The sequence below is a fragment of the Strigops habroptila genome, chromosome 1 (assembly GCF_004027225.2).
Source record: "Strigops habroptila isolate Jane chromosome 1, bStrHab1.2.pri, whole genome shotgun sequence".
Taxonomy (NCBI): domain Eukaryota; kingdom Metazoa; phylum Chordata; class Aves; order Psittaciformes; family Psittacidae; genus Strigops; species Strigops habroptila.
Genome location: NC_044277.2, coordinates 38,705,179 through 38,726,762, shown reverse-complemented (window position 1 = coordinate 38,726,762; position 21,584 = coordinate 38,705,179). Strand labels below are relative to the sequence as shown.

At 40.3% G+C, this 21,584-nt stretch overlaps 1 protein-coding gene across 4 annotated transcripts in view; it reads left to right on the top strand.

Annotated features, from left to right (window-relative positions):
* FAM110B (family with sequence similarity 110 member B) overlaps positions 1-21,584 on the top strand; it is a 113,869-nt gene that overhangs the window by 30,075 nt on the left and 62,210 nt on the right. For 3 of the 4 annotated variants that reach the window (XM_030485650.1, XM_030485674.1, XM_030485657.1), the window contains one exon: positions 347-477. The exons of the other annotated variant lie outside the window; for it this stretch is intronic. The gene's annotated coding sequence lies outside the window, so the exon portion shown is untranslated. The remainder of the gene's footprint in view (positions 1-346; positions 478-21,584) is intronic. 4 annotated transcript variants of the gene reach the window in all.

The window sequence follows — 21,584 nt, the reverse complement described above, 5'->3', positions numbered from 1 at the left end:
TCTGAGCAGTGTCAGTATGGGGAAAATAATGACATGAGAGTAACCCAGAATTGATACTTGTAGGTTGTCTGTTGAATTTCAGAGCTTCGGGATTATGCTGTTAGACTAACAATATAAGTGCTAGAGAAATCTCCAGCTGACTCATGAGTGTTTGGCTGGTATCGTTAACCACCTCTTCACAGCCTTTCAATCTCCAAAAGAAGACGTACATTTCTGTTTACTGAAATTTATATTGCTTAAGCCAAAAGATTCAACCTAATAGGATGTTTGTTGCCTGTCCTAAAACTGTGGCTTTAATGATGCATGATGATGAAGCTAAATGCTTTCCCTGTTGCTGTGTCTTCAGGCACTGCTGCAAGGAGCCTCTGGGAGTTTCTGGTTGAAGAGACCTGCCTCTGTCTGGAGACCTCTGCTGAAGGTGAAGACCTCCTAAAAGGCCAGACAGCCTTAGCAGGAGCTCAGAAATCTTATATCAAGGTAAAGAGATTCATTTTTTAAAAGTGAATTAAAGTGGCTGATACAATTTTCTAAGTATGGATTTCTTTTCTTACTAAATAGACACACAAATGCATCTCTGAGCTTTCTTCTGCTTTTATGTGTATTGCTGCTTGCTACCTGGTACAAATGTTGTCATAGCAAATGCTGGGGGAGGGAAGAAAAAACAACATATAGTGCATTGTAGGTTAGAGCCAGAAGTAATTCCTTATGATATTAGTAGAAAGATATATCCGCAGTTCTTTGTTGACAAGGGAACAGCCTGTTTCAGAGCTCTACAGCATGCTCTGTTTTTAGAATCATATCCCACTTTAATTGCTGCATTCAGAGCTTGCTTCAAGTGGCCACAAAAAATATGGAAACACTCTCGGATGTCTTCAGCAACGGGAGGAGAATGAGGTTTGCATATGATGAATTTCTATTTACCAGCACTATAATTATTTCTTAGTATGGTCATCCAGAACTCATAGTGGCTTGTAAAGGACAAATGCTAATGGATGAAAAGGAAACATGACCCCAAGAACTTTGTTGAACCTATCGGTACTAGAGACCCAGGCACTCTGGGAGATTCAGCCACACTATGGTTTTGTTAGATAGCCAGGATTTTGAATGTAGTGATGATATATGCAGAATCTTTCCTTCATACTGACAAGATTAATTGAACTTTATGTAGACACTTGGCTGAAAAAAGTGAGTAGTAGTGGAAATATTTTCTACAGATTTCTTCAAGATTAAACGTAGGTCCTTAAAAAGGTCTGCCAACTTCTGGTTTGTTTTTTTTTTTTTTTTTTTTAAGGTGTTAACTTCATTGTTGGAAAGTTCCTTAAATAAATATTCCTTGATTTATCTGAGAAGAATTGCAGATTTTTGTTATTAATCCTTTATTATTCTTTCTAATTTAGGCTGGAATTAGAGCTCTGAACTAGACCAAATTTCATTGTTCCACCATCTGTAGAGTAATATCAAAATCTGCGCGAGTTTTCCCATTAGCACAGTCAGCATTTTGCCCCATAACCTTAGTTCTTGGTCTGCTCTGCCTGGGAATAAGACCACCAAAGCATGGTTAGGCCCTCTCATTCCTTTCCTACACCATTGCTTTTCTCACTTCTTTCAATTCAGTTTCAACTGTTTCTCCAGTCCACTAGCAAGGTCACCTTGCACAACAGAGGATACTGTACTGAAACCTTGGCAGAGTAGAAAAAATGATGATGATTATACAGTGATTTCAAACTGGAGGAAGAAAAACAATCCAGAAATATTTCTCCCCTTAATGTTTCCCCTTGTTACATTTGCCTTAGGAGTACATGAAACAATATAAGTTGAGATAACCAGGCACTAAAAAAAATAGAATATCTGTTCTGAACGTTACTTAAAAAGTGCAGTTTTACGCATTGAGAGAGTAAAGACTTCAAAGAGGGTATCTGCATAATCCCACGGGGTGCATGGATGTATCTAAGTGGGGTGATGGTGGTTAGGATTCGAGTACACCAGTATAGGGTACTGGCAGGTTTTGGGGATGCAGTGTCCAGGACTGAAATGCAGCCTTAAATGCTGTCACTACTTCCAGCAAGGCAGTTTGCTCTGTGCCTTTCTGTCTCTTGTTTCCCTTTGTTGGAGGGGTGTGTTGCTAACCAGAAACACATGATATGAGACAGCCAAATGTTCTGGTGAAAATCAAGGGCACTTCGTAGCTGTGAAGATTTAATATTTGCCCTAGATTTTCTTTTTTCATTGATGCAGCTGTAACTGTTGTTGTAAATTACATGAATAATTGATCAAGGAGTTCTTGTTACCTCAAGTAATGTTATGCTTATTGCTTCTTCAGAACTGTGCTGCTCTTTGTTGTACTACAGCATGGCTCATACTCTGCTCTGTGTGTGTGTGGTTTTTATTCGCTTAAAGTTTTATTCTGCTCCCCCTGCCTTTGCTTCCCTGTCTTCCCCCTTCCCTGCAAGAGCATGTTGTTTCTGCTTCAGTGTATTCCATGATTTAACTGATTTAACTGAAAAGCAGGGTCTTTTTTAATCGACAGCAATACGTTTAGAAATCCTCCAAAGCCCTGGGAACTGTGCAATATACACATCTGGTTTCACATAAGCATGAATTGCTGGCTTTACAAACACGCGACATGTAGTCCTTGCCACAGAGTTAGCTAAAGTGTTCCGTAACTTGAGACTGCATTCGAAATAAAAACAAAATTGTATAGCTTCTTTACCATACTAATGGAAAACATTTAATTTACTTCTTCAAGCCAACCAAAAGAATGACGCAATGCTGCTCAAGCAGACTTACAGTGCCTTTTCTTCCGTAGAAATCAATACAGCTTGAAGGTGCTGCTGTGGGAGCTGGCTAGTTGACTGTGATCCAGCGGCGTTCAAATGTAAACTTCTGCACCACAAACCAAAACCGATGATTTTGATTTATTCAGGCATCGCTATATCTCTGAGACGTTATGGTGTTGGATTTTATTCATGGATCTGCTCTGCTTTATTGCCATAATGCTAGATTGGAATTTCAGAATAGCAAGTTCAGTCTGTTTATGATTTTTTTTTTTTCTCAAATTATTGAGTTATTTTCTGCATTTCCTGAGTTAAAATACTTTGCCCTGTGGTAGTGACATCAGCAAAAGCAGCTCTAAGTACATGCCATGTGTGCCTTTCAGTGGAGACTTTATTTTCCCAAAAAAACAAATATAATGATTGCAAAACCAAAAAACATGCCTTCATTCAACTGTAGTGTTAAGGGCTAGCATAGTAACTTTCCACTTTGTACAGAAGAAGCTCTGAACATTAAATGTTCTTTGATTTTTCTCCTGCTAGAGGAGCTAAAATGCAGGAGCATTTTGGCTCCATCCAAAAAGTTCTTGAAATACAACCATGTTGTCTATTTTGTTGAGTGTTTTGTGTTGTGGGTTGGTTTGTTTGTTTGTTTGTTTTGTTTTGTTGTGGTTTTTGGTTGGTTGTTTTTTTTATTTTTTTTAAAGTACTGAAACCAGCAGTGCAGACTTTCATAATACACCAACTTTTATGCATTTGTTTCCTTTCCTATTCCCCTGTGTCCCCACTAATACCTTTGACTTTATTTAACCCTCTACTATACGAGGCTGATAGTGTTTCTCTCTTCTTATTTTCTTCGTTAATAGGATTTCAGTCTTGCTTAAGTGCTTTACTTCTGGCACATATTCTTTTCTAAAATACCCCTTAGGATGGTTCTCCCTCATGCTGCTTTTCTCCCCAAGTGCTGTATATCCTTGGGAAGTCCCTTGCTGGTGGTCTGTGTGCTGTTCATGCTAACTTCTACCAGAAGGAAAATTGTGATTTGATACTTGCCTGCTAGCTTGCCAGAAGTACATTTCATCTTTTTTTAAAGAGGATTTATACTTCCATTTCTCAAGTAGCTTTGATCCAGGTTTCTTTATTCTCTAACCGTTTTTCTCTCCCATATAGTCAACAATCTCTCAGTGAACAAATAGCTTGAGAAGATGATGTAGAGGAATTGAAGTCTTTTTTGCAGGGGTAGCTCGGGATGCAGTGGCATAGCAAAGAGGAAGATGGGGATTTGAGTTGTGTAAGAGTCTGGGGTTGGAGACTTCTTGGACTACTTATTTTTCCTCTTAAGAAGATGGAGAAGGTGATAGATAATACAATATGATGAAGAGCAGCGTTGCTGGTAGCTGATTATGTTCTTTGTAAAGGCTGCCATGTGGGACTTAATAGAGAAGTGCATGAATCCAAATTACAGATGTTAATGGTTTGGCTGATTTGGAGGAAAACATTGAAAACATCAGATTTATAGGCCTGAATTTTAGTACAGTTTCAAACATACTTTAATTTTGTAAATTTTTGAACTACTGAATAGTTTTGCTCATAGCATATATTCTGAATTTTTAAGATGTGTGGAATGTATATTTTACTACAAAATTTTTTGATAGTAGTGTGGGGGAACATGCAGTGACAGTGTGATTATGTTTCCTGTAAACATAAGGACAGCTGATACCTAGTAGCAGCTAACTTAGACATGATAGAGATTTTAGATATTAGATACTGCCAAGAAATTTTGAACAGCTTAAATTTATTTTCTAAAATGCTTCCTGAAGATGGATGAAATGCCTCAGCATTAGTGTCCCTTAATCACAGTGGCAAATCTGGATCTTTAGTGTTTGTACAGCCATGATTTCTCCCTGGCTGCTGTTTTGTGAACTTTGTCTTGTGTGGCAGACTATCAAATTACCAGAGGCACTGCCCCCCAGTATGCTTTCACAGGAAGGTTGCTACAAGGAACAACACACAGATCTGCAGAAGAAAGAGGTGTATCCCATCCCCCTTTTTCTTATCCTAAGATTTTTCCAATATTCAACCATTTCTACTCAGATCATGTATGTGGAATGGAAAAGTGTTTGACTTCAGCAAACAGGTTGACATGTTTTGGCAATATGTTTAGCCCGTAAGTTTTCAGTTTGACTGCTCCAAAATTCTTTTTAGCATGAAAGGTCTGTCATTTAGTTTTCCTTTTGCCTTCTTCCCTACATTAGCATTGGCGGTCCAGGCTGGAATATGCCATAAAGATTTTTGAAGCTACACTTTGAATAAAGCTTACATTTACTACAGCATATTTACTTTGCATGGTTACAGTAGTAGCACTGTATTCCTGTGTAAACACTATAATGAAGTTGTTAAGAAGAAAAGAAATGCTTATAGTATTTGCGCTAAAGTTCATGGAGCATGAGATAGCTATGCTTAGGATGCTTGTACTTTGAAGGGATTAAAAAAAGCTTCTGAGAAATAAACACAAGTAATATTCTCAGACTAGCAAAACAGTCTGTAAGTGCTGAGAAGAAAGGCGCTAATTATTATGTAGAGAATAATCTGATTTGAAATGCCACAGTGGAAGCCACTTTATGGTCTCGCCTTCCTACATAAGAATTGAAAAGCAGGAAAAAGTACAGGGCATGACCTAAAAATGGTAGTCTGGAAGCTTCTTGGAGTATGTTCTGTCTTATTTTTATCTAGCCTGAAATTTAGTTTTTCCTCTTGAATCAAACATGAATAAACTGTTTTGTCTGTTTGTGTTGTGCTCATGGTTCCAGCTCTGCCAAACATAGCTATTGCTACTTTATTTTAAGAATGACTCTTACTTGGACTTTGAGTCCTGCTGAAAACAGAATGCAGTCAGGAGGATGCATTCTTGCTGTTAAGAAACTTAAATAAGGTAAGGATAATCCTATTGTATGCTTCCACTTTAGGAGTTAATGTAGAAACTTCCCTTTTTTTTAGTTATGGCACCATACCATTGGTGGATTCCCCCCCCCCCCTTTTTTTCCTGAATTTTTGGCTGGGTTAGACATTAATATTCAGATCCACATAGTTGTGGATCGTGGCACTGTGCTGCACCATTATTTCCAGACGTCCAGGAAAAAAAACCCACTACAAACCTCATGGTTTTGATGGGTCAAAGAAGACGAGCAAAGATAAATGTGCCTTTTATATGGAATGTTTACTTATTTTATTTAGGATGCTGAATACCGTGTGAGTTTTTGCTTGGGTGATTTGTAGAGAAACTGCACATAATAAGAATTTTTGAATTGTCACTTTGGTACTGAAGCAAGCTTCATTATCTTGCCTTTAGGAAGAGCTAGTATTGGCTGCCCCAAGAAAACCAATGTGAATTCTCCTACTGGTGTAGGAGGATAATGTACTTCCAATATTTGTTTTTATCTTGATCTTTTTGATTTAGAGATTAAACTGCAAACAGACTTCAGGACAAGGTTATCTTTTGAGTCGTCTAAACCAGCCTTAGGTTTCTTAAAACTTGCAGCATGGTAGAAGATTTGTAGGGAATCGGGATACTAGAGAATATTCTCGAAATAGGTTAGTTTGGGGAAGGTACTCTCTTCAGCCTCTTAAAAATGAGTAACTTCTGTAAATAACTTCATGCATGCAGCCTTTGCTTAGGATTTAGTGAGACCAGTTGGTCTCTCTTCCTTTCTTCTAAAGAATCTGAAACTTTTATAAAACCAGATAGTTAGTTATCTGTAGGTTGTGACTCACTGGGAAGAAGGTCTAGATTAAGAACAGAAACTTTTTGTTCTTAGGTCAGCAGCTAACTTGCAGTGTGGCCTTGGGCATGTCCTCTTGACTTCCTTGCACCAGTTTACCATTGTATCCACTGCTGTCACCACCAATGAAGTTTTTATAAGCTTTGGTGTCAAAATACAGTCGAAACTGTTCATTGTTCTGAGTGGACTCAACTTCATTTGCTATGCAGTTCCTCAGGTGGCAATGTAAAGTGCAGTGGAAATATGCGGTTTAGTCCATGAAGAACTTCAGCAGAATTAAAGCATCCTGCATGTGGGTATACACGTATTGCAGTAAAGTGGATTTGAAGACAAGACATGCAGTTTTATTTTAGGGGTACATATCTGTACAAAGACTGTGAGGGAGGATAAAGCTGGTTAAAAATGGGAATGCTGTGACCAAAATAGTTAAAATAAGAGGGAAAGAAAAGATCTGTCCTAAAATGAATACGTGGCAGCCTTGGTTTGCTTGAATCCTTAGCACGAGATTTCCACTTGTGTTTTTTTGCCAAGTAAATTAAATTTATGAAGAAAAGCTAGATTCCAAGTGTTGGACTGTTAGTATCTTTTAACAAGGTTAATGTGTTGAAGCCGAATATTGGTAACAGTGAGCTATGTTCAACAGTGGACAAAGATCCAGCTGAAGGATCTTTGTGTTCCGATGTAACGTGAATATTGAGTGTCCTGCAAGTGTATTTTGTGTTTTGTAGTTACTTTTGCATGCGTGCCAGGACATGCTCCGGGAAGAGGCATAAACTTTTTTCCTTTTTTTTCTTTCACGAATACATTTATTTCCTGTCTAGAGCTGGAAGAGAGGAGCAACAAGAGGCGTTTTGTTAAATACAGCAAAATCTAATTACAGCTTGATTTAAAGCCACATTTACACAATGGCTGAAGGCTGAGTTCACTTCCACAAAAACAAACTCTTTGGCTTCCTACTGTGCATCAGGAATGTGAAGATGAATGTCCTGGAGAGCAACTGCCTCCCTCTACTGGCACCAACTTTTCTTACACTGTGTTGAAGCTCTGCTACCTAATATAAAAATATGACTGTACTCCTATGCAAAAGAATAGTGATTCATGGATTCATTGGTGCATAGTCCTCTTACTGGTTATGCCACAGGTAGCACATGCTACATTATATGTTACATGTAGTAGGCTTGATGTCTGTTTTCTGTGAACTGTAGTTGTTCCTCTAGTTGTTCCTCAAAATGAAGGGTTGTTTCCTCCAGTATGCATTTTGAACAGTTGTATCCCTGCTGATTCAAAGGCGGAATGTTGGTGGATAAACTACATTCTCTTGACAACATGGTTTTCACTGAGTGTGCATCTCTGAAAGGTGCAAGCTTTGCATTGCAGATGCACTAGTAAAGAGGCAAAGCTAGAGAGAAGGAGGACCAGGGTTGGACAGCATGTGCAAGTAAGTCAGGGAGATGAGGCTCTCTGCAGTGTGGTTAGTCTTGCAGAAAAGAAGAGGCATATAGGTCTGTGGAGGGCTTGTGAGAGAAGCGGTGAGAGTCTCCAACAGGGCACTTCTGGCAGGTAACGAATGAGCCAAAACTGGCAGCCCTCTGCTGCAATGGGTGGGCCAGCGTGCGAAGAAGTGGAAAAGTTGCAGCAGGAGAGGAGGAGAGGCAAGATCTTGTAAGATGAATCTTTTTCTCGCTGCTAGAATAATGTCCTTCCATTTTTTATTTGCTGTCAGCTCATTTTACACTTCTTGGAGGATTTCAGAGTCAGCCATATTGGTGAACTATATCTGTAATTGAAGTCATACCCAGGGAACTCTGCCCATCTTAAGTCTCAGACTTCTATTCAGTTTACATAAGCTTTTATAAACATCAGTTCACCATTTCTTTTTTCTCACAGAAAGAGAAATAAACTGTCTTTTCCAGAACTGTTTTCCTGCATTATATGTGGCCTTCAAACCTTAAGGTGCCCCACAGTGCTAGGAGGATCACTTTGTGGTCTTTACCTTGTGGTCCTTGCCTTTTCCATTATGTAATGTTGAAGTTCGGACCTAGTAGAAGGAAGGAAGTGAACATTCATTGAGAGGAAAAAGCTGACAGGTTCCCACCCTTCACTAGTCCTTTCCAAATCAAGGCTGTGAAGAAAATAGTGATGGGAAGGAAAAATCTTTGAGCATGTATGTGAGTGTTCAGGGATCAGAGTCATGTTTTGTATGGCTGCCAGCTGGAGAAGAGAGCTGCATTCATGCTGGAGTACAGTGTCCAATGAAGTACTTATTGTCATGACCCTGTCTGGACATGCCCATGTGGTCCCTGTCTGGAGGTGTCCCTTGTGTCCCAGGTGGCCCTGGGCACTTGCTGCTGGAAGCTAGTAATGAGTTTGGTGGCTTTCTGCATGGTCTCATGTTGACTTGAATTTCTGCAGTCAATTTTTCTAGAGCAGATGGCTTAAGGGGCAGAGTATGTGGATTTCCTTTACTTTTTCTCCTGATTTTTTTTTTTTTTTTTTAATAGTTAAACTCTTAAAAACCCAGAACAACCAACAGTTTTATAAGCTCTCAGCTATTAGTCAATGTTGTTATGCAGAAATGACCCAGGATGAGTTGTAAGCTTTGTTCTTTTGGAAGCATTTCTTTTAGTTGTGACAATTGTAAAGTTTATTCTCCTAGGAGATGCACAGATGTTCCACCCCCGTCCCCTAAGAATTAAACAAACTAGGTGTTCCTGCTGTTTCTTTAGTGGATACATTTTCAGACATGATGAAATATCCAGCTACATTAATTGCTAGAAATACACTGTCAAAATACTAGGTGTGTGATTTTATTACTTCCCTGAAAGAGCCATAAAACCCAACAACAGCCAAATCCTGGATGTTGTAAAATCTTGAAAAAGGAGAGTAACTTGTATTTATGAAGTTTATATGTGTATTCCAAAAGCATGTAATACAGGACAGAGATAATTTTCTCTGTTCTGATCACACTGAATCTTCTCTCTATTGTAAAAGAATTTAAGTCATAGGGTGATTCTAATTTTTGTTTAACACAAAGGTTTTTTTGGGCTCTGTCGAAGTGGAAATAAAAAGCTTACACAAGGCATCAGGTAGAATAACCCTCTGGTTACATCTACCAGATACTCTTGCATAAGAGACTTGATGTACAAAATGCAGCCGGTAGGCCACATTAATCAATTGGCTGCTAATCATGAGCATTAACTGCCTGCTGTGGAGTTTTCACTTAACCCTGATGCTGTGGTTTAACCCCAGCTGGCCAACTAAGCCTTACACAGCTACTCACGCACTCCCCCCAAAGTTGGATGGGGGAGAGAATCAGAAGAGCAAAAGTGAGAAAACTCTTGGGTTGGGATAAAGACAGTTTAACAGGTAAAGCAAAAGCCGTGCACACAAGCTAAGCAAAACAAGGAATTCATTCGCCACTTCCCATGGTCAGGCAAGTGTTCAGCCATCTCTAGGAAAGCAGGGCTCCATCACATGTAATGGGTACTTGGGAAGACAAACACCATCACTGTGAACACTCCCCCACTCCCCCCTTTCTCCTCCTTCCCCCATCTTTACATGCTGAGCATGATGCCATATGGTATGGAATATCCCTCTGGTCAGTTGGGGTCAGCTGTCTTGGCAGTGTCCCCTCCAAACATCTTGTGCACTCCCAGCCTACTTACTGGTTGCATGGGGTGAGGAGCAGAAAAGGCCTTGACTCTGTGTAAGCACTACTCAGCAGGAACTAAAACATCCCTGTGTTATCAGCACTGTTTTCAGCATAATTCCAAAATGTAGTCCCATACTAGCTTCTGTGAAGAAAATTAACTCTACCCCAGCCAAAAGCAGCACACCCTGCTTAGTGGTGATCAGTAGTAATATATTGAGCTGTTTGGAAGGCCAAGGCCGTGTGTTTTTCTGCACTGAAAAGAGCTCTTGGGGGAGTGAAGCATCTCTTTTTTTTTTTTTCTTTTTTTTTTTTTTTTCCCCTCATATGTGTGGTGAGCCTTAAGTGGACTTCTGGGGCCGTCTCCCAGCTTACCAGAAATTGCACCATTCCACCAAATGTAGCTTTTTCATTAGCCCTTATCCTTCCACAAGGGTAGCTAATGTTGTGATAGTTATCATGCTGGTTGATCCAGACTTACCTGCTATGGGGTAAAATTAAATGTTTCCACTCAGGCCTGTTTTTTAGAGTGTGAGTTGAATGAAAAGAATCCCTATTTAATTTTTCCCAAGGAATTAGTACTAGACTCTCTGATATATTGAAGTCTGAGAAGTACAAAGGACAGAAAATAATTTTCCAGTGAACTCATTCATGGCTGATTTTATCTTTTCACCATTGCCCCTGAGTCCTCCTACTATGGCACCATGGCATGAGAAGAGCTTGTTACCGCCAACAATTAACAAGCTTCTTAATAACAGGGTTCTTAATAGACTTAATAAGTATAAATACTTACGCTAGATAAATGCACAATCTGGAACCTAAATCAGTCTTCCCTGATTTGTATATGCCAACATCTTCTAAATAGTTTTCTGATCTATAAGGTATTTTCCAGAAAGACATGTTTATGCATAAATCTGTTTAATATTGTTTAAAAAAAAAAAAGTTCTCATCTCTTTTATTGCTGCTTATTGCAGCCACAGTTTGTAATTTATATTAAGTTAGGTGCTTTAAACTTTCAGAGGAGTATTTTCTTATGTCTTATATAGAATCATAGAATCGTAAGGGTTGGAAAGGACCTTAAGATCATCTAGTTCCAACCCCCCTGCCATGGGCAGGGACACCTTGCCCTAAACCATGTGGCTCAAGGCTCTGTCCAACCTGGCCTTGAACACCGCCAGAGATGGAGCATTCACAACCTCCCTGGGCAACCCATTCCAGTGCTTCACCACCCTCACTGTAAAGAACTTCTTCCTTATATCTAATCTAAACTTCCTCTGTTTAAGTTTGAACCCATTACCCCTTGTCCTACCACTACAGTCCCTAAGGAAGAGTCCCTCCCCAGCATCCTTGTAGACCCCCTTCAGATACTGGAAGGCTGCTATGAGGTCACCACGCAGCCTTCTCTTCTCCAGGCTGAACAGGCCCAACTTTCTCAGCCTGTCTTCATATGGGAGGTGCTCCAGCCCTCTTATCATCCTCGTGGCCCTCCTCTGGACTCGCTCCAACAGCTCCATGTCCTTTTTATGTTGAGGACACCAGAACTGTACACAGTACTCCAAGTGGGGTCTCACAAGAGCAGAGTAGAGGGGCAGGATCACCTCCTTCGACCTGCTGGTCACGCTTCTTTTGATGCAGCCCAGGATACGGTTGGCTTTCTGGGCTGCAAGTGCACACTGCCGGCTCATGTTAAGCTTTTCGTCAACCAACACCCCCAAGTCCTTTTCTGCAGGGCTGCTCTGAATCTCTTCTCTGCCCAGCCTGTAGCAGTGCCTGGGGTTGCCCCGACCCAGATGTAGGACCTTGCACTTGGCTTGGTTAAACTTCATAAGGTTGGCATCGGCCCACCTCACAAGGGTGTCAAGGTCCCTCTGGATGGCATCCCTTCCCTCCAGCGTATCAACCGAACCACACAGCTTGGTGTCATCGGCAAACTTGCTGAGGGCGCACTCAATCCCACTGTCCATGTCGCCGACAAAGACGTTGAACAGGACCGGTCCCAACACCGATCCCTGAGGGACACCACTCGTTACAGGTTTCCAACTGGACATCGAGCCATTTACCACAACTCTTTGCGTGCGGCCATCGAGCCAGTTTTTTATCCACCGAGTGGTCCATCTATCAAATTGATGTCTCTCCAATTTAGAGACAAGGATGTTATGCGGGACAGTGTCGAATGCTTTGCACAAGTCCAGGTAGATGACATCAACTGCTCTGCCGCTGTCCATCAGTTCCGTGGCTCCATCATAGAAGGCCACCAAATTGGTCAGGCAGGATTTTCCCTTAGTGAAGCCATGTTGGCTGTCACCAACCACCTCATTGTTTTTCATGTGCCTTAGCATGTTTTCCAGGAGAAACTGTTCCAAGATTTTGCCAGGCACAGAGGTGAGACTGACTGGTCTGTAGTTCCCCGGGTCTTCCACCTTCCCCTTCTTGAAAATGGGGGTTATATTACCCTTCTTCCAGTCATCGGGAACTTCACCTGACTGCCAGGATTTTTCGAATATGATGGACAGTGGCTTAGCAACTTCATTCGCCAGCTCCTTCAGGACCCGTGGATGGATTTCATCAGGCCCCATGGACTTGTGCACGTTCAGGTTCTTAAGATGGTCTCGAACCTGATCCTCTCCTACAGTGGGCCTAAGGTCTTCGTTCTCACAGTCCCTGCATTTGCTTTCCAAGACTTGGGTTGTGTGGTCAGAGCATTTGCTGGTGAAGACTGAGGCAAAGAAGTCATTAAGAACCTCAGCCTTCTCCAAATCCATGGTAGCCAGTTCTCCTGATAGCTTCTGGAGAGGGCTTACATTGTCCCTAGCCTGTCTTTTATTTGCTATGTATCTATAGAATCCTTTCCTGTTATCTTTTACATCCCTTGCCAAACTTAATTCTAGCTGGGCCTTAGCTTTCCTAACCTGGTCCCTAGCTTCTCGGGCAATGCTCCTGTGTTCTTCCCAGGCCGCCTGTCCTTGCTTCCACCTTCTATAAGCTAAGAAAGCTAAAAAGTATTTGATCAGAAGTGCTCAGTGGTGGACTACTTAAGCAAAGCAATACTAAGATACATGACTTCAGCCATTCCAGTGTGATTTAAGTTATCTCTATCCAGAATTGCTTGGCATTAAAATGTAATCATTCCGATATCCAAATTTGATATATTTGCATCAATTCTAAATGAAGTTTTCTGTTACCTGTGGATTATTCCAGTAGGGTTTTGTCTTCTGTAGAGCTTTCTATTTGTCATCTGTTTTCTCTTTCTGTGTTCTTCTAATAAGAACAGGTTTGAAGAAATGAATAAACCTACATACACCACGTTTACTTTGTGATTGTTTCGAGTTACATCTTGATAACTTATTTCTACAAGAACATGTTCTTCTGCAATGCTCATTCAGTTGAGCTTTCAGTGATATGCAGCCTGTAATGAAAATGTTGACTCACCTGAATGATATCTTTGTTTTCTTTTTGTAAGTTAGATTGCAAGATAACTTTAAATTACAAGTATTAGATCACATTTTCTTAAACAATTCCTTATGATTATGTCAAGTTGCTGCACTCACCTATTGTAGTCACAGTCAATGTTTTAAATTTCCATGTTAAGGGAAGGAGAGGAAGGTGTTTATTATATAGAGTCCTGAATAACTTCATGTCTTGTTAGCTTAATATTTTGAGTCTCTTCAAATTAATAGTCCTCCTTGTGTTAAAGAACTTTGTATAAAGAACAAAATGGATTCATCCTGTAACATAAAATACAGATAATCTTAGTGAGGAGGAGGAAAAAAAGAATCTGTGAGATGTAGCCTGGGTATGCATGTAATATAGTCTTCCACTCTTACAGATTGTGCACCAGCAGCCTTTAATGTTTGAATGCTTTAATTCTAGTGCTCAAATGACTCACTAGTTGTCTGAAGCATCAGGTAACTATACCTATATTTAGCTTTGTTCTATCTCCTTATCCTTGTTTCTATCTTCATTTTCTCAGTTGTAAGCTACAGTGAGTTTCATTAATGTTTAGAAAAACAAAACCCAAAACAATGTGGGAAGTGTTCCCAAGTGTTCTCACGAGTACAACGTCTGCAGGCTCTGTACAGGCTCTTTCTTCTGATGGTCAAGGCATGTGGAGGCTAAGTCTTCCACCTTCTTTCACAGTACCTTCAAACGCAAAATATTTAACCCTACCTGCCAGCAGGCTACGCTTTTCAATTGGAGGTGATACTAATTTTAAGAGGCATATTCTTTTTGTAACTTGCTACGGGGTTGCCTTGATGGGCTTGTCCTTGGCAGCAGCCTCCTCCAAGGGAGCTTTCGTTTTGGTGGTTGGTCTTTGCCAAGGCATGACCTTGGCCTTAACTGCTTTCCTTCTCCACTGAGGAAATGCTGTGTGCCACAGACTGAAGTATTTAACCACAGGTCAGGGTGTCTGCCTTTTTAGCTCACTAGATCGAAGTGCTGAATTGCAGGGGGTCAGACAAGAAATCAGTACTGCTTTCCATCTGGCTGCCTTGAAGACTATGTAAATTAAATATATTTATCTGTAAAAAAAGCGATATCCATGCTGCAAGAAATACAGTTGGCAACTATGAACTGCTGCTTGTGTTGTTGCTGGGAAAGATCTCGCCTGGGTAATTTTGTTTTTAAAGTAGTTACAGGTAAGTCCTCTGAGATTTGTAGTAGTGGGATGCAAATAATGTATACAGCAATGACAGGTTTTTTTTCTTTTCTTCCAAGTTTTGTAGATCTGCTTCCAGCAGGCTTTAAAAGCTGATGAGGTGAGCAAAGATGTACTGCCAGTCGGAAGGCATCCTTTGTTTTCTGGAGTTCTCTGCCTATCAATACCTGTTAGGTATAGATTTTCTTGTACCTTTTCCCATTTCCTTTTGGTTTTGTTCTTTCTGGTCTTTTTCTGACAGTGAACTTCTCAAGTGCAGGCATACATCCCTTGCCACAAGCAGCTTCTGCAGCTTTTAGGCTTTTTTTTTTTTTTTGTTAATCTCCAGACCATCTCACATATCCCCGGTTAGTTTGCCTTGGTACTTTTTCCTCTTGTATTTTTATTTACTGGATGAAGTTACCTGTAAGTTCTGCCAAATACTAACTCAGACTTGAGCTTCAGGAAGGCTGGAGGGATGTCATGGGTTAAGAGACGTGAGATATTCTAATATCTATCATTGGGAAGACTTTAAGGCATCTCTGGTTTTATGCCAAATCCCTTCTTTAACTAGTTTTGGGAGTTAAAAAAATTGTGTATACAGAGACCTAAAAAATTTTGTGACTACTGCAAGATGGTTTTTGTCTAATTTTATTGATGAGATGCAAAACAATAGTAGAAGCTGCTGTTTCCTGATGTACTGTGTTAGTTTAACATGAGATGATTATATTCCAAGTACCCAAAGAGAAAATAAGCCTTCCAAATTCTTCTCAACATCAGTATTTCAAAGCTATTTCAATTTTTTTTTTAATGAAACAGATATGGAGTTATATGAATGGAGCAGTTGTAAGTACTCAGAGTAGCTTGGACACTTGAGGTGAGAGAAATGGTTAAATTTTACAGGTTAGCCATGCGTACAATGTAGCCTATGTGCTGAATTGATCAGTGTGAAAACTCAGTGCTGTGTGCGGGGTTGTTTACATTGCTTGCCTCAGTCCTTCCAAATATGAATATTTATGCTAGTTTTTGGGATATGGTGGGATTATGGTGGTTGCAGTCCAACAGAGTGTAGAAATGATGATGGGTTTTAGGTTATGCAAAGCTTTTCATAGTTATGTGGTGTCTGTTTTAAAATAAAGTAAGTACAGTGAAGTCAGTGTTAAAACACTTATGCAACTTTAAAAAACTTGCTTGTGTTTTCCTTCTGTAGCAGCCCTTTTACTGTGGTTATGCTGCTTATGTTTTGACTACAGACTGCTGGAATTTGCTTTGAAAATATCGGTGTCTGTTTTATTTTCTGATTAGCTTTGGCGCAGCAGCTTCTTTAGATTAAGGCAGAAGTTTGGAGAACAAGGAGAGACTTTCTTGTTCAGATCGCTGAAAACTGCATTGTTGTAGAACATGCAGGAGACATACTTGAGACAGAATTCTGTCTTCTGACTTCACTTAATTTTGAGTACTCACCTTTTGATGTTATTTTCACCTATTTGTATCTAATTTCTATAGGGACAAAAAAGGATTATTGTTTGATATTAAGATTACGATGTTGTGGGGTTACTGATTTCCCATTCCACCTCTGACATGTTTGGGACTTTAAGACTCACCACTGAGATATCTCCTGCTTGATGTAGTGGAAAACCAAAGATCTCCAAAACACTCTGTCCTTCCCAGTGTACAAAGATATTAGAAAAGGTGAGGCTGCATATTTGTGCTCACAAAATGTATTTGAGTTCGCAGTGAAGACTAGGTTCAGACCTATAACTGTTAGCCTGTTCTGGAAGTACACAGGATTTGCAGCTAGGACAAAGGGATAAAAGGTGCCATCTGATTTGGGATTGATCCCCTGAGCAGTCAGCACTTCATGAGGATGACCACATGAAGAAATTCTGGTTATCAACAGCAATAGTATTACAACTGGTGACTTGTGTGAGGGTACTATGCTGTGCAGACGTGTTCTACAGAGAAATAGGGCAACATTTTTTGCCTCCAGGCCTAGGAAAGGAAGGTGAAGAAAGTGCCTGCTGTTTTGCCCAAGAAAAGTTTGAGAAGGCAGACCAGTAAGTAATTTGTCACCAGGATGTGTCCGAGTTCCTCTGGTGCATGTTTCCCATCTTCTTCAGAGCACTTGAGCTCCAGTGCCAGTTTTGGTAAGATCATCACTCTCGCCCTCACCTTAGTTGGAGCGCAGTGCAGCAGGGGGAATGTCAGCTCAAATGGTCAGAAAAGGAATGAAAACAAGGGGTGAGAGTCTCTAGGCTTGAGGGCTGGGCACTTGTCCATCCCCATTTATACTAATTTTTCATAGCTCTAGTTATGTGACTTGTGTGCTCATTTTGCATTAGAGGAATAGATAAAAGCCACAAGCCATTCTAGAAGAAGGGTCTGGGATCTTATCAGCCCCATGAACTTACTGCCAGGTCTACAAGCTGCCTGAGATGCAAGTATGCTTTTCTTCAGGAGGATTATGTGGAATGAGAGTCCTGAAGACTCTCATAAAAGCACTTTTGGCTTGCTCTATTAAATAATTAAGCCGCTCTTCCTGGAGAGGCTTTTCATCTGTGCCAGCAAAATGCTTCTGTTTTCTTGTAAGAAGACTGTGAGACTGGGTTCTGGTATGGCGAGTCACAGTTGCTGTTTTTATATGGACACAATTTCTAGTCATTAAATTAACAATTTTTCTGAGATTAAAATCTGAATTTATTTTACATTTGTCATAAAGGTCTTGAAGTTTAGTAGGCTGTCTTCAAACTTCAAACTTGAAATGGTAACCAAAGCCATTCAAAGCTAGTTTTCTTCTGGGATTCATTGTGCTGAATATCTCTGACTCCTGTGTAAAGTAATAAGACCTGAGAGTTTCTCTGAAACTCTGAATTATGGGTGTGGACTGGAGACTTGAAGTCTCGAAGATTTGCAGCCTCTGAGCTCCCAGTGAGCTGGCTGGCAGCGGGGTGGGTTTTGAGCAAGTGCCTGTATGTATTAGCATCTGCAAAGAACCACTTCATGTTCTAACAGTTGCATCCAGACTTGCTTTTAGTTGCATCTTGCAGCTCAACATAAACACCTTCTCAAGATTTAAGAGAGCAGAAAATAGTCTTTGAAGAATAAAAAAACAATGGGCTCTAGAGAACTTGATGGGTCTTCATTGTCATCATACAAGATCAGAGAAAGCCTCGGAGCTGCACTTTCTACTCAGAATTGGAAATAACATTCTTAATTACAGAAGTGAGCAAGTCTGGTGGTGGTTTTCCTTCAAAGGGAGGAATGCTACACTTTATCCTTCAGCTTTGCGTTCTTTTCAGCATAGCATTTTTGAAAAATTACCCCTGTCCTCAGATGGAAGACTTGCATTTAAATTTTTCCTGGGCCCATCTATAGGTATGTCAGTTAGATTGCCTATAGACACCAGATTGCATCACCTGTTGCAGTAAGGTGGTCATACTGAAAATGATACTACATAGAGAAGAAAGTGGCAGTAATGACGATGAAGATTAATAATGTGCAGGTACTGGAAGTATACTTATCATATTGCAAACTCTTTTTTTTTTTTCTGCTCTTCCACTGAGGAAAATCTGTACTTGTCTGTCAGCTTCCTGGCTTAAGTAATGCTCTCAGGATCCCCATTTTCCACCACATCAAGTATGAAAAATATATCTCCGCTTATGAAGAAGCGTTTTTGTCGCTTGTTCCAATGTAGTTTTAACCTCCCGTGTCCTTGTGAGCAGTTGACACTTTCATACCTTGTTTTAGGACTTCAGCATTTTATATCAGTCATGTTTCGGTTTGGTTTTTTTTTTTTCTCTTATTGCTCTTAAATCTGTTTATTAGGGGCTGCTAATGTGTCTCTCTCACTTGGCTGTTCTCACTTGTTTTTTCTACAATATATTTTACAATCTTTGGCTCAATAGGGTCATGATCATTGACTTTATGTGAGTCAGGCATGCACTACATGGGGTCTATGGCCTGGATATGCTATGTAAGGCTATTTCTTATGCTTACTGTGTTACAGATAAGCAGTGTGGTCCCTTTCTGTGGTTCAACTTTGTGTCCACCTAGCTGCTTAGCCAGAGGTCATGAAAGTGGTGGCGAGGAGGCACACATGTTTGGGTCTTGCTAAGGTTTCAGTTGTGTTGACAGGTCTGTCGCCTTCTGGAACAGACAGTTCATACTGAATCTTTGCTGCTAACTGTGAGAAAAGGTAGTGGAGGGAAAAATACCTAGCGTTGAAAGTCAAGAGGGCACAAAGGATATTTGTATAGTTTGAGGTGATTGCTAAAATATGGCATAGAGGTGGAAGAAAACATTACACGGAAGGAAAAATTGAAGGAACTTGAGAAGAAATGGAAGGTCAGCATTGGGATGGAGTTGTGTTGGAGTGGTATGTGATGGGAGGCATGTTTCAGGGTGACATGAAGTCTTTAAAATGACTATCATTTGAGTTTGGGATTTCTACGTCGTTAAGGATACCAACAGGATAATACTGTATTCTTCTACATCTGTTTGTGTGGCCAAAGTGCAAACACTCAGTGTAGTAAACTTACTACCTCCTGCAGGCTTCACGTCAGATCCTTTTTTATGCATTCACAAGTGGCAGAATGTAATGCACATCACTGACAGCTTATCTGCTTCTCGCTTTGTTTTCTGAGGTGGCAGTGATGGGCTGGTTTCTTCATTTCAGCCAGTTAGCTCTTCAGCGAAGATACTGTCAGCATGCAGGGCTGTGGATGCGAGGGATGGTAATGTCCTTTGGAATGTGGGTGTGGGGGATTTTTTGTTTGTTTTTCATGATTCTGAGAAAAAAGCGAATGTGAATGGTATAAATAATACTCTGTAGGAATCAATCATAGGGCCGTCCTGCAGACTTTAACATTGAGACATCTCTGCCTGTTATTAAGCATCCAGAGGAGTACTGGCTGTGCTGTTTAGGGATGTAATTAGTATATTTGAAAAGAAAGCCCTGAAGCTACAGGTTAGCTTACCAACTTCAAAACACTATCAACAGCATTGATGTGTACACAAGTACAAGTAACTGCTGTCTTACCAACTGAAATGGGGATCGGTCCAGGAAATGTCCCTGTGCTCCATAAAATGAACATAGTTTTTTTCCATGCTGGGTGCTGGCCTTAAAGCCTGGAATTTGTGACTTCCCAAGAAAAGTTTGTATGGCAAACGCTAGGCCCGTGTTTTATTTTTCTCCATGAATGATGATGGGTGTTGTGGTGAGAAGTCTGCATATCTTTGCCACAGATATGTAGACTTCCCAAACTCCAACAAGTACTTCCTAGGAAAGGAAAGAGTCCAACAAATAACTGTTGTAAAGTCAAAGGTAGTTTTCAAATGAAAAAGAACTCTAGATAAATTTCTTTGGGAAGGAAAATTAAAATGGGGGAAAATTTGTGGAAGATAAAATAATTCCCTCATCTTTTATTCTGTGTAAGTGTAAAAAGTACCATACAAAAATCTGAAGATGATGGTTTTGTTATGTATATATAACCATGGCATGGTTTAGCTTAATTCTAAAGTCTAATGAATGCATCAAACCAAGTAAAATACTCATTAGAGTAACTGGTTCAGTTCAACCTCTCAAGACTACGGCTTAGAAATATACATGCTATTGCCTTTAGAAATGCATCATGTTGATTCACCAACCTTTTTGCTCAATTTGTTTTCATTACATATGTTTACTATACTTTGCAAAATCTAATTAAATAACTTGAGGTAGCAGTTTCCAAGCAATATTGGGTATATTTTTAAGTCGAAGGTTAAGTGGTGTCCAGAGTGCACCTGTTTGGTTGCAAGACACATCAGACATCTTTTATTTTAAATATTTTTGTATTGATGTAATTGGATAGATAAGTATTTACACAAGTGATCATAACATAGTAAAAAGTTATTTGTTCCCAAAATAGTAATCTGTTAATTCACTTAGATATGCCAAAATGAAGTGTAAAATTCATTAATGTGCTAGCTAGGCAGTTTTCACGGTAAGATGCTGATTTCAGTATCATATGATGAATTCATCATACCCCCATAGGCTTTCCTTTCTCCTTCCCTCTGTGATGGGCATCTGCCTCAGACCATATGGTTTTAGAAAATTTTGATCAAAACTGTTCTGTCGAGGAACAGGGCTAGAGAAAATCTAACTTGCTTTTAATTGCTAAAAACACTGTAGAGACCTTCTGTTTCCATGTGGAGAAACAGGAACTGGAAGCTTAGCACAGGCAGATAACTTTTGCCAGGGACAGGCTTTTGCTTTCGATGAAAGTCTGATGAATATTGGCCAACTCGTGTACCTTTCACAGTTCGTTCACTTCCAACAGAGCCCTGCTGGAGCCTCTTGTGACTGTGTCCTCATGAAACCTGTGTCAGCTTGCTGGGACTTCAGTCTCTTGTGGCTGTGTCCTCATGAAACCTCTATTGCTGGCATGCCTCTATGTGGGTGTATCCTGTCACAGGCCCAGTGCATGGTCCAGGCACTCATGTGCAGTCACCACAGGTGGTGGAGCAGGCTCGTGGAGCCCTGTAGTATTCTCTGTTGGAGTTTTAGCTACCTGCTTTTGCCAGACGTGGGCCCTCACGAGCCACCCGTGGCTCCATATGTCAGACTTGCACTGCTGTTCCCCACACCGTCCTTGCCCAGCACATCATCATCATGGTTAGAAGTGACTAAAAATTGAGACAGAGGTTTAGTGAGTGTTGATTATGTTGCAGAGGCAAGTAGGTGTCTCTTGAAATTCGGTTTTGCAGCTGTC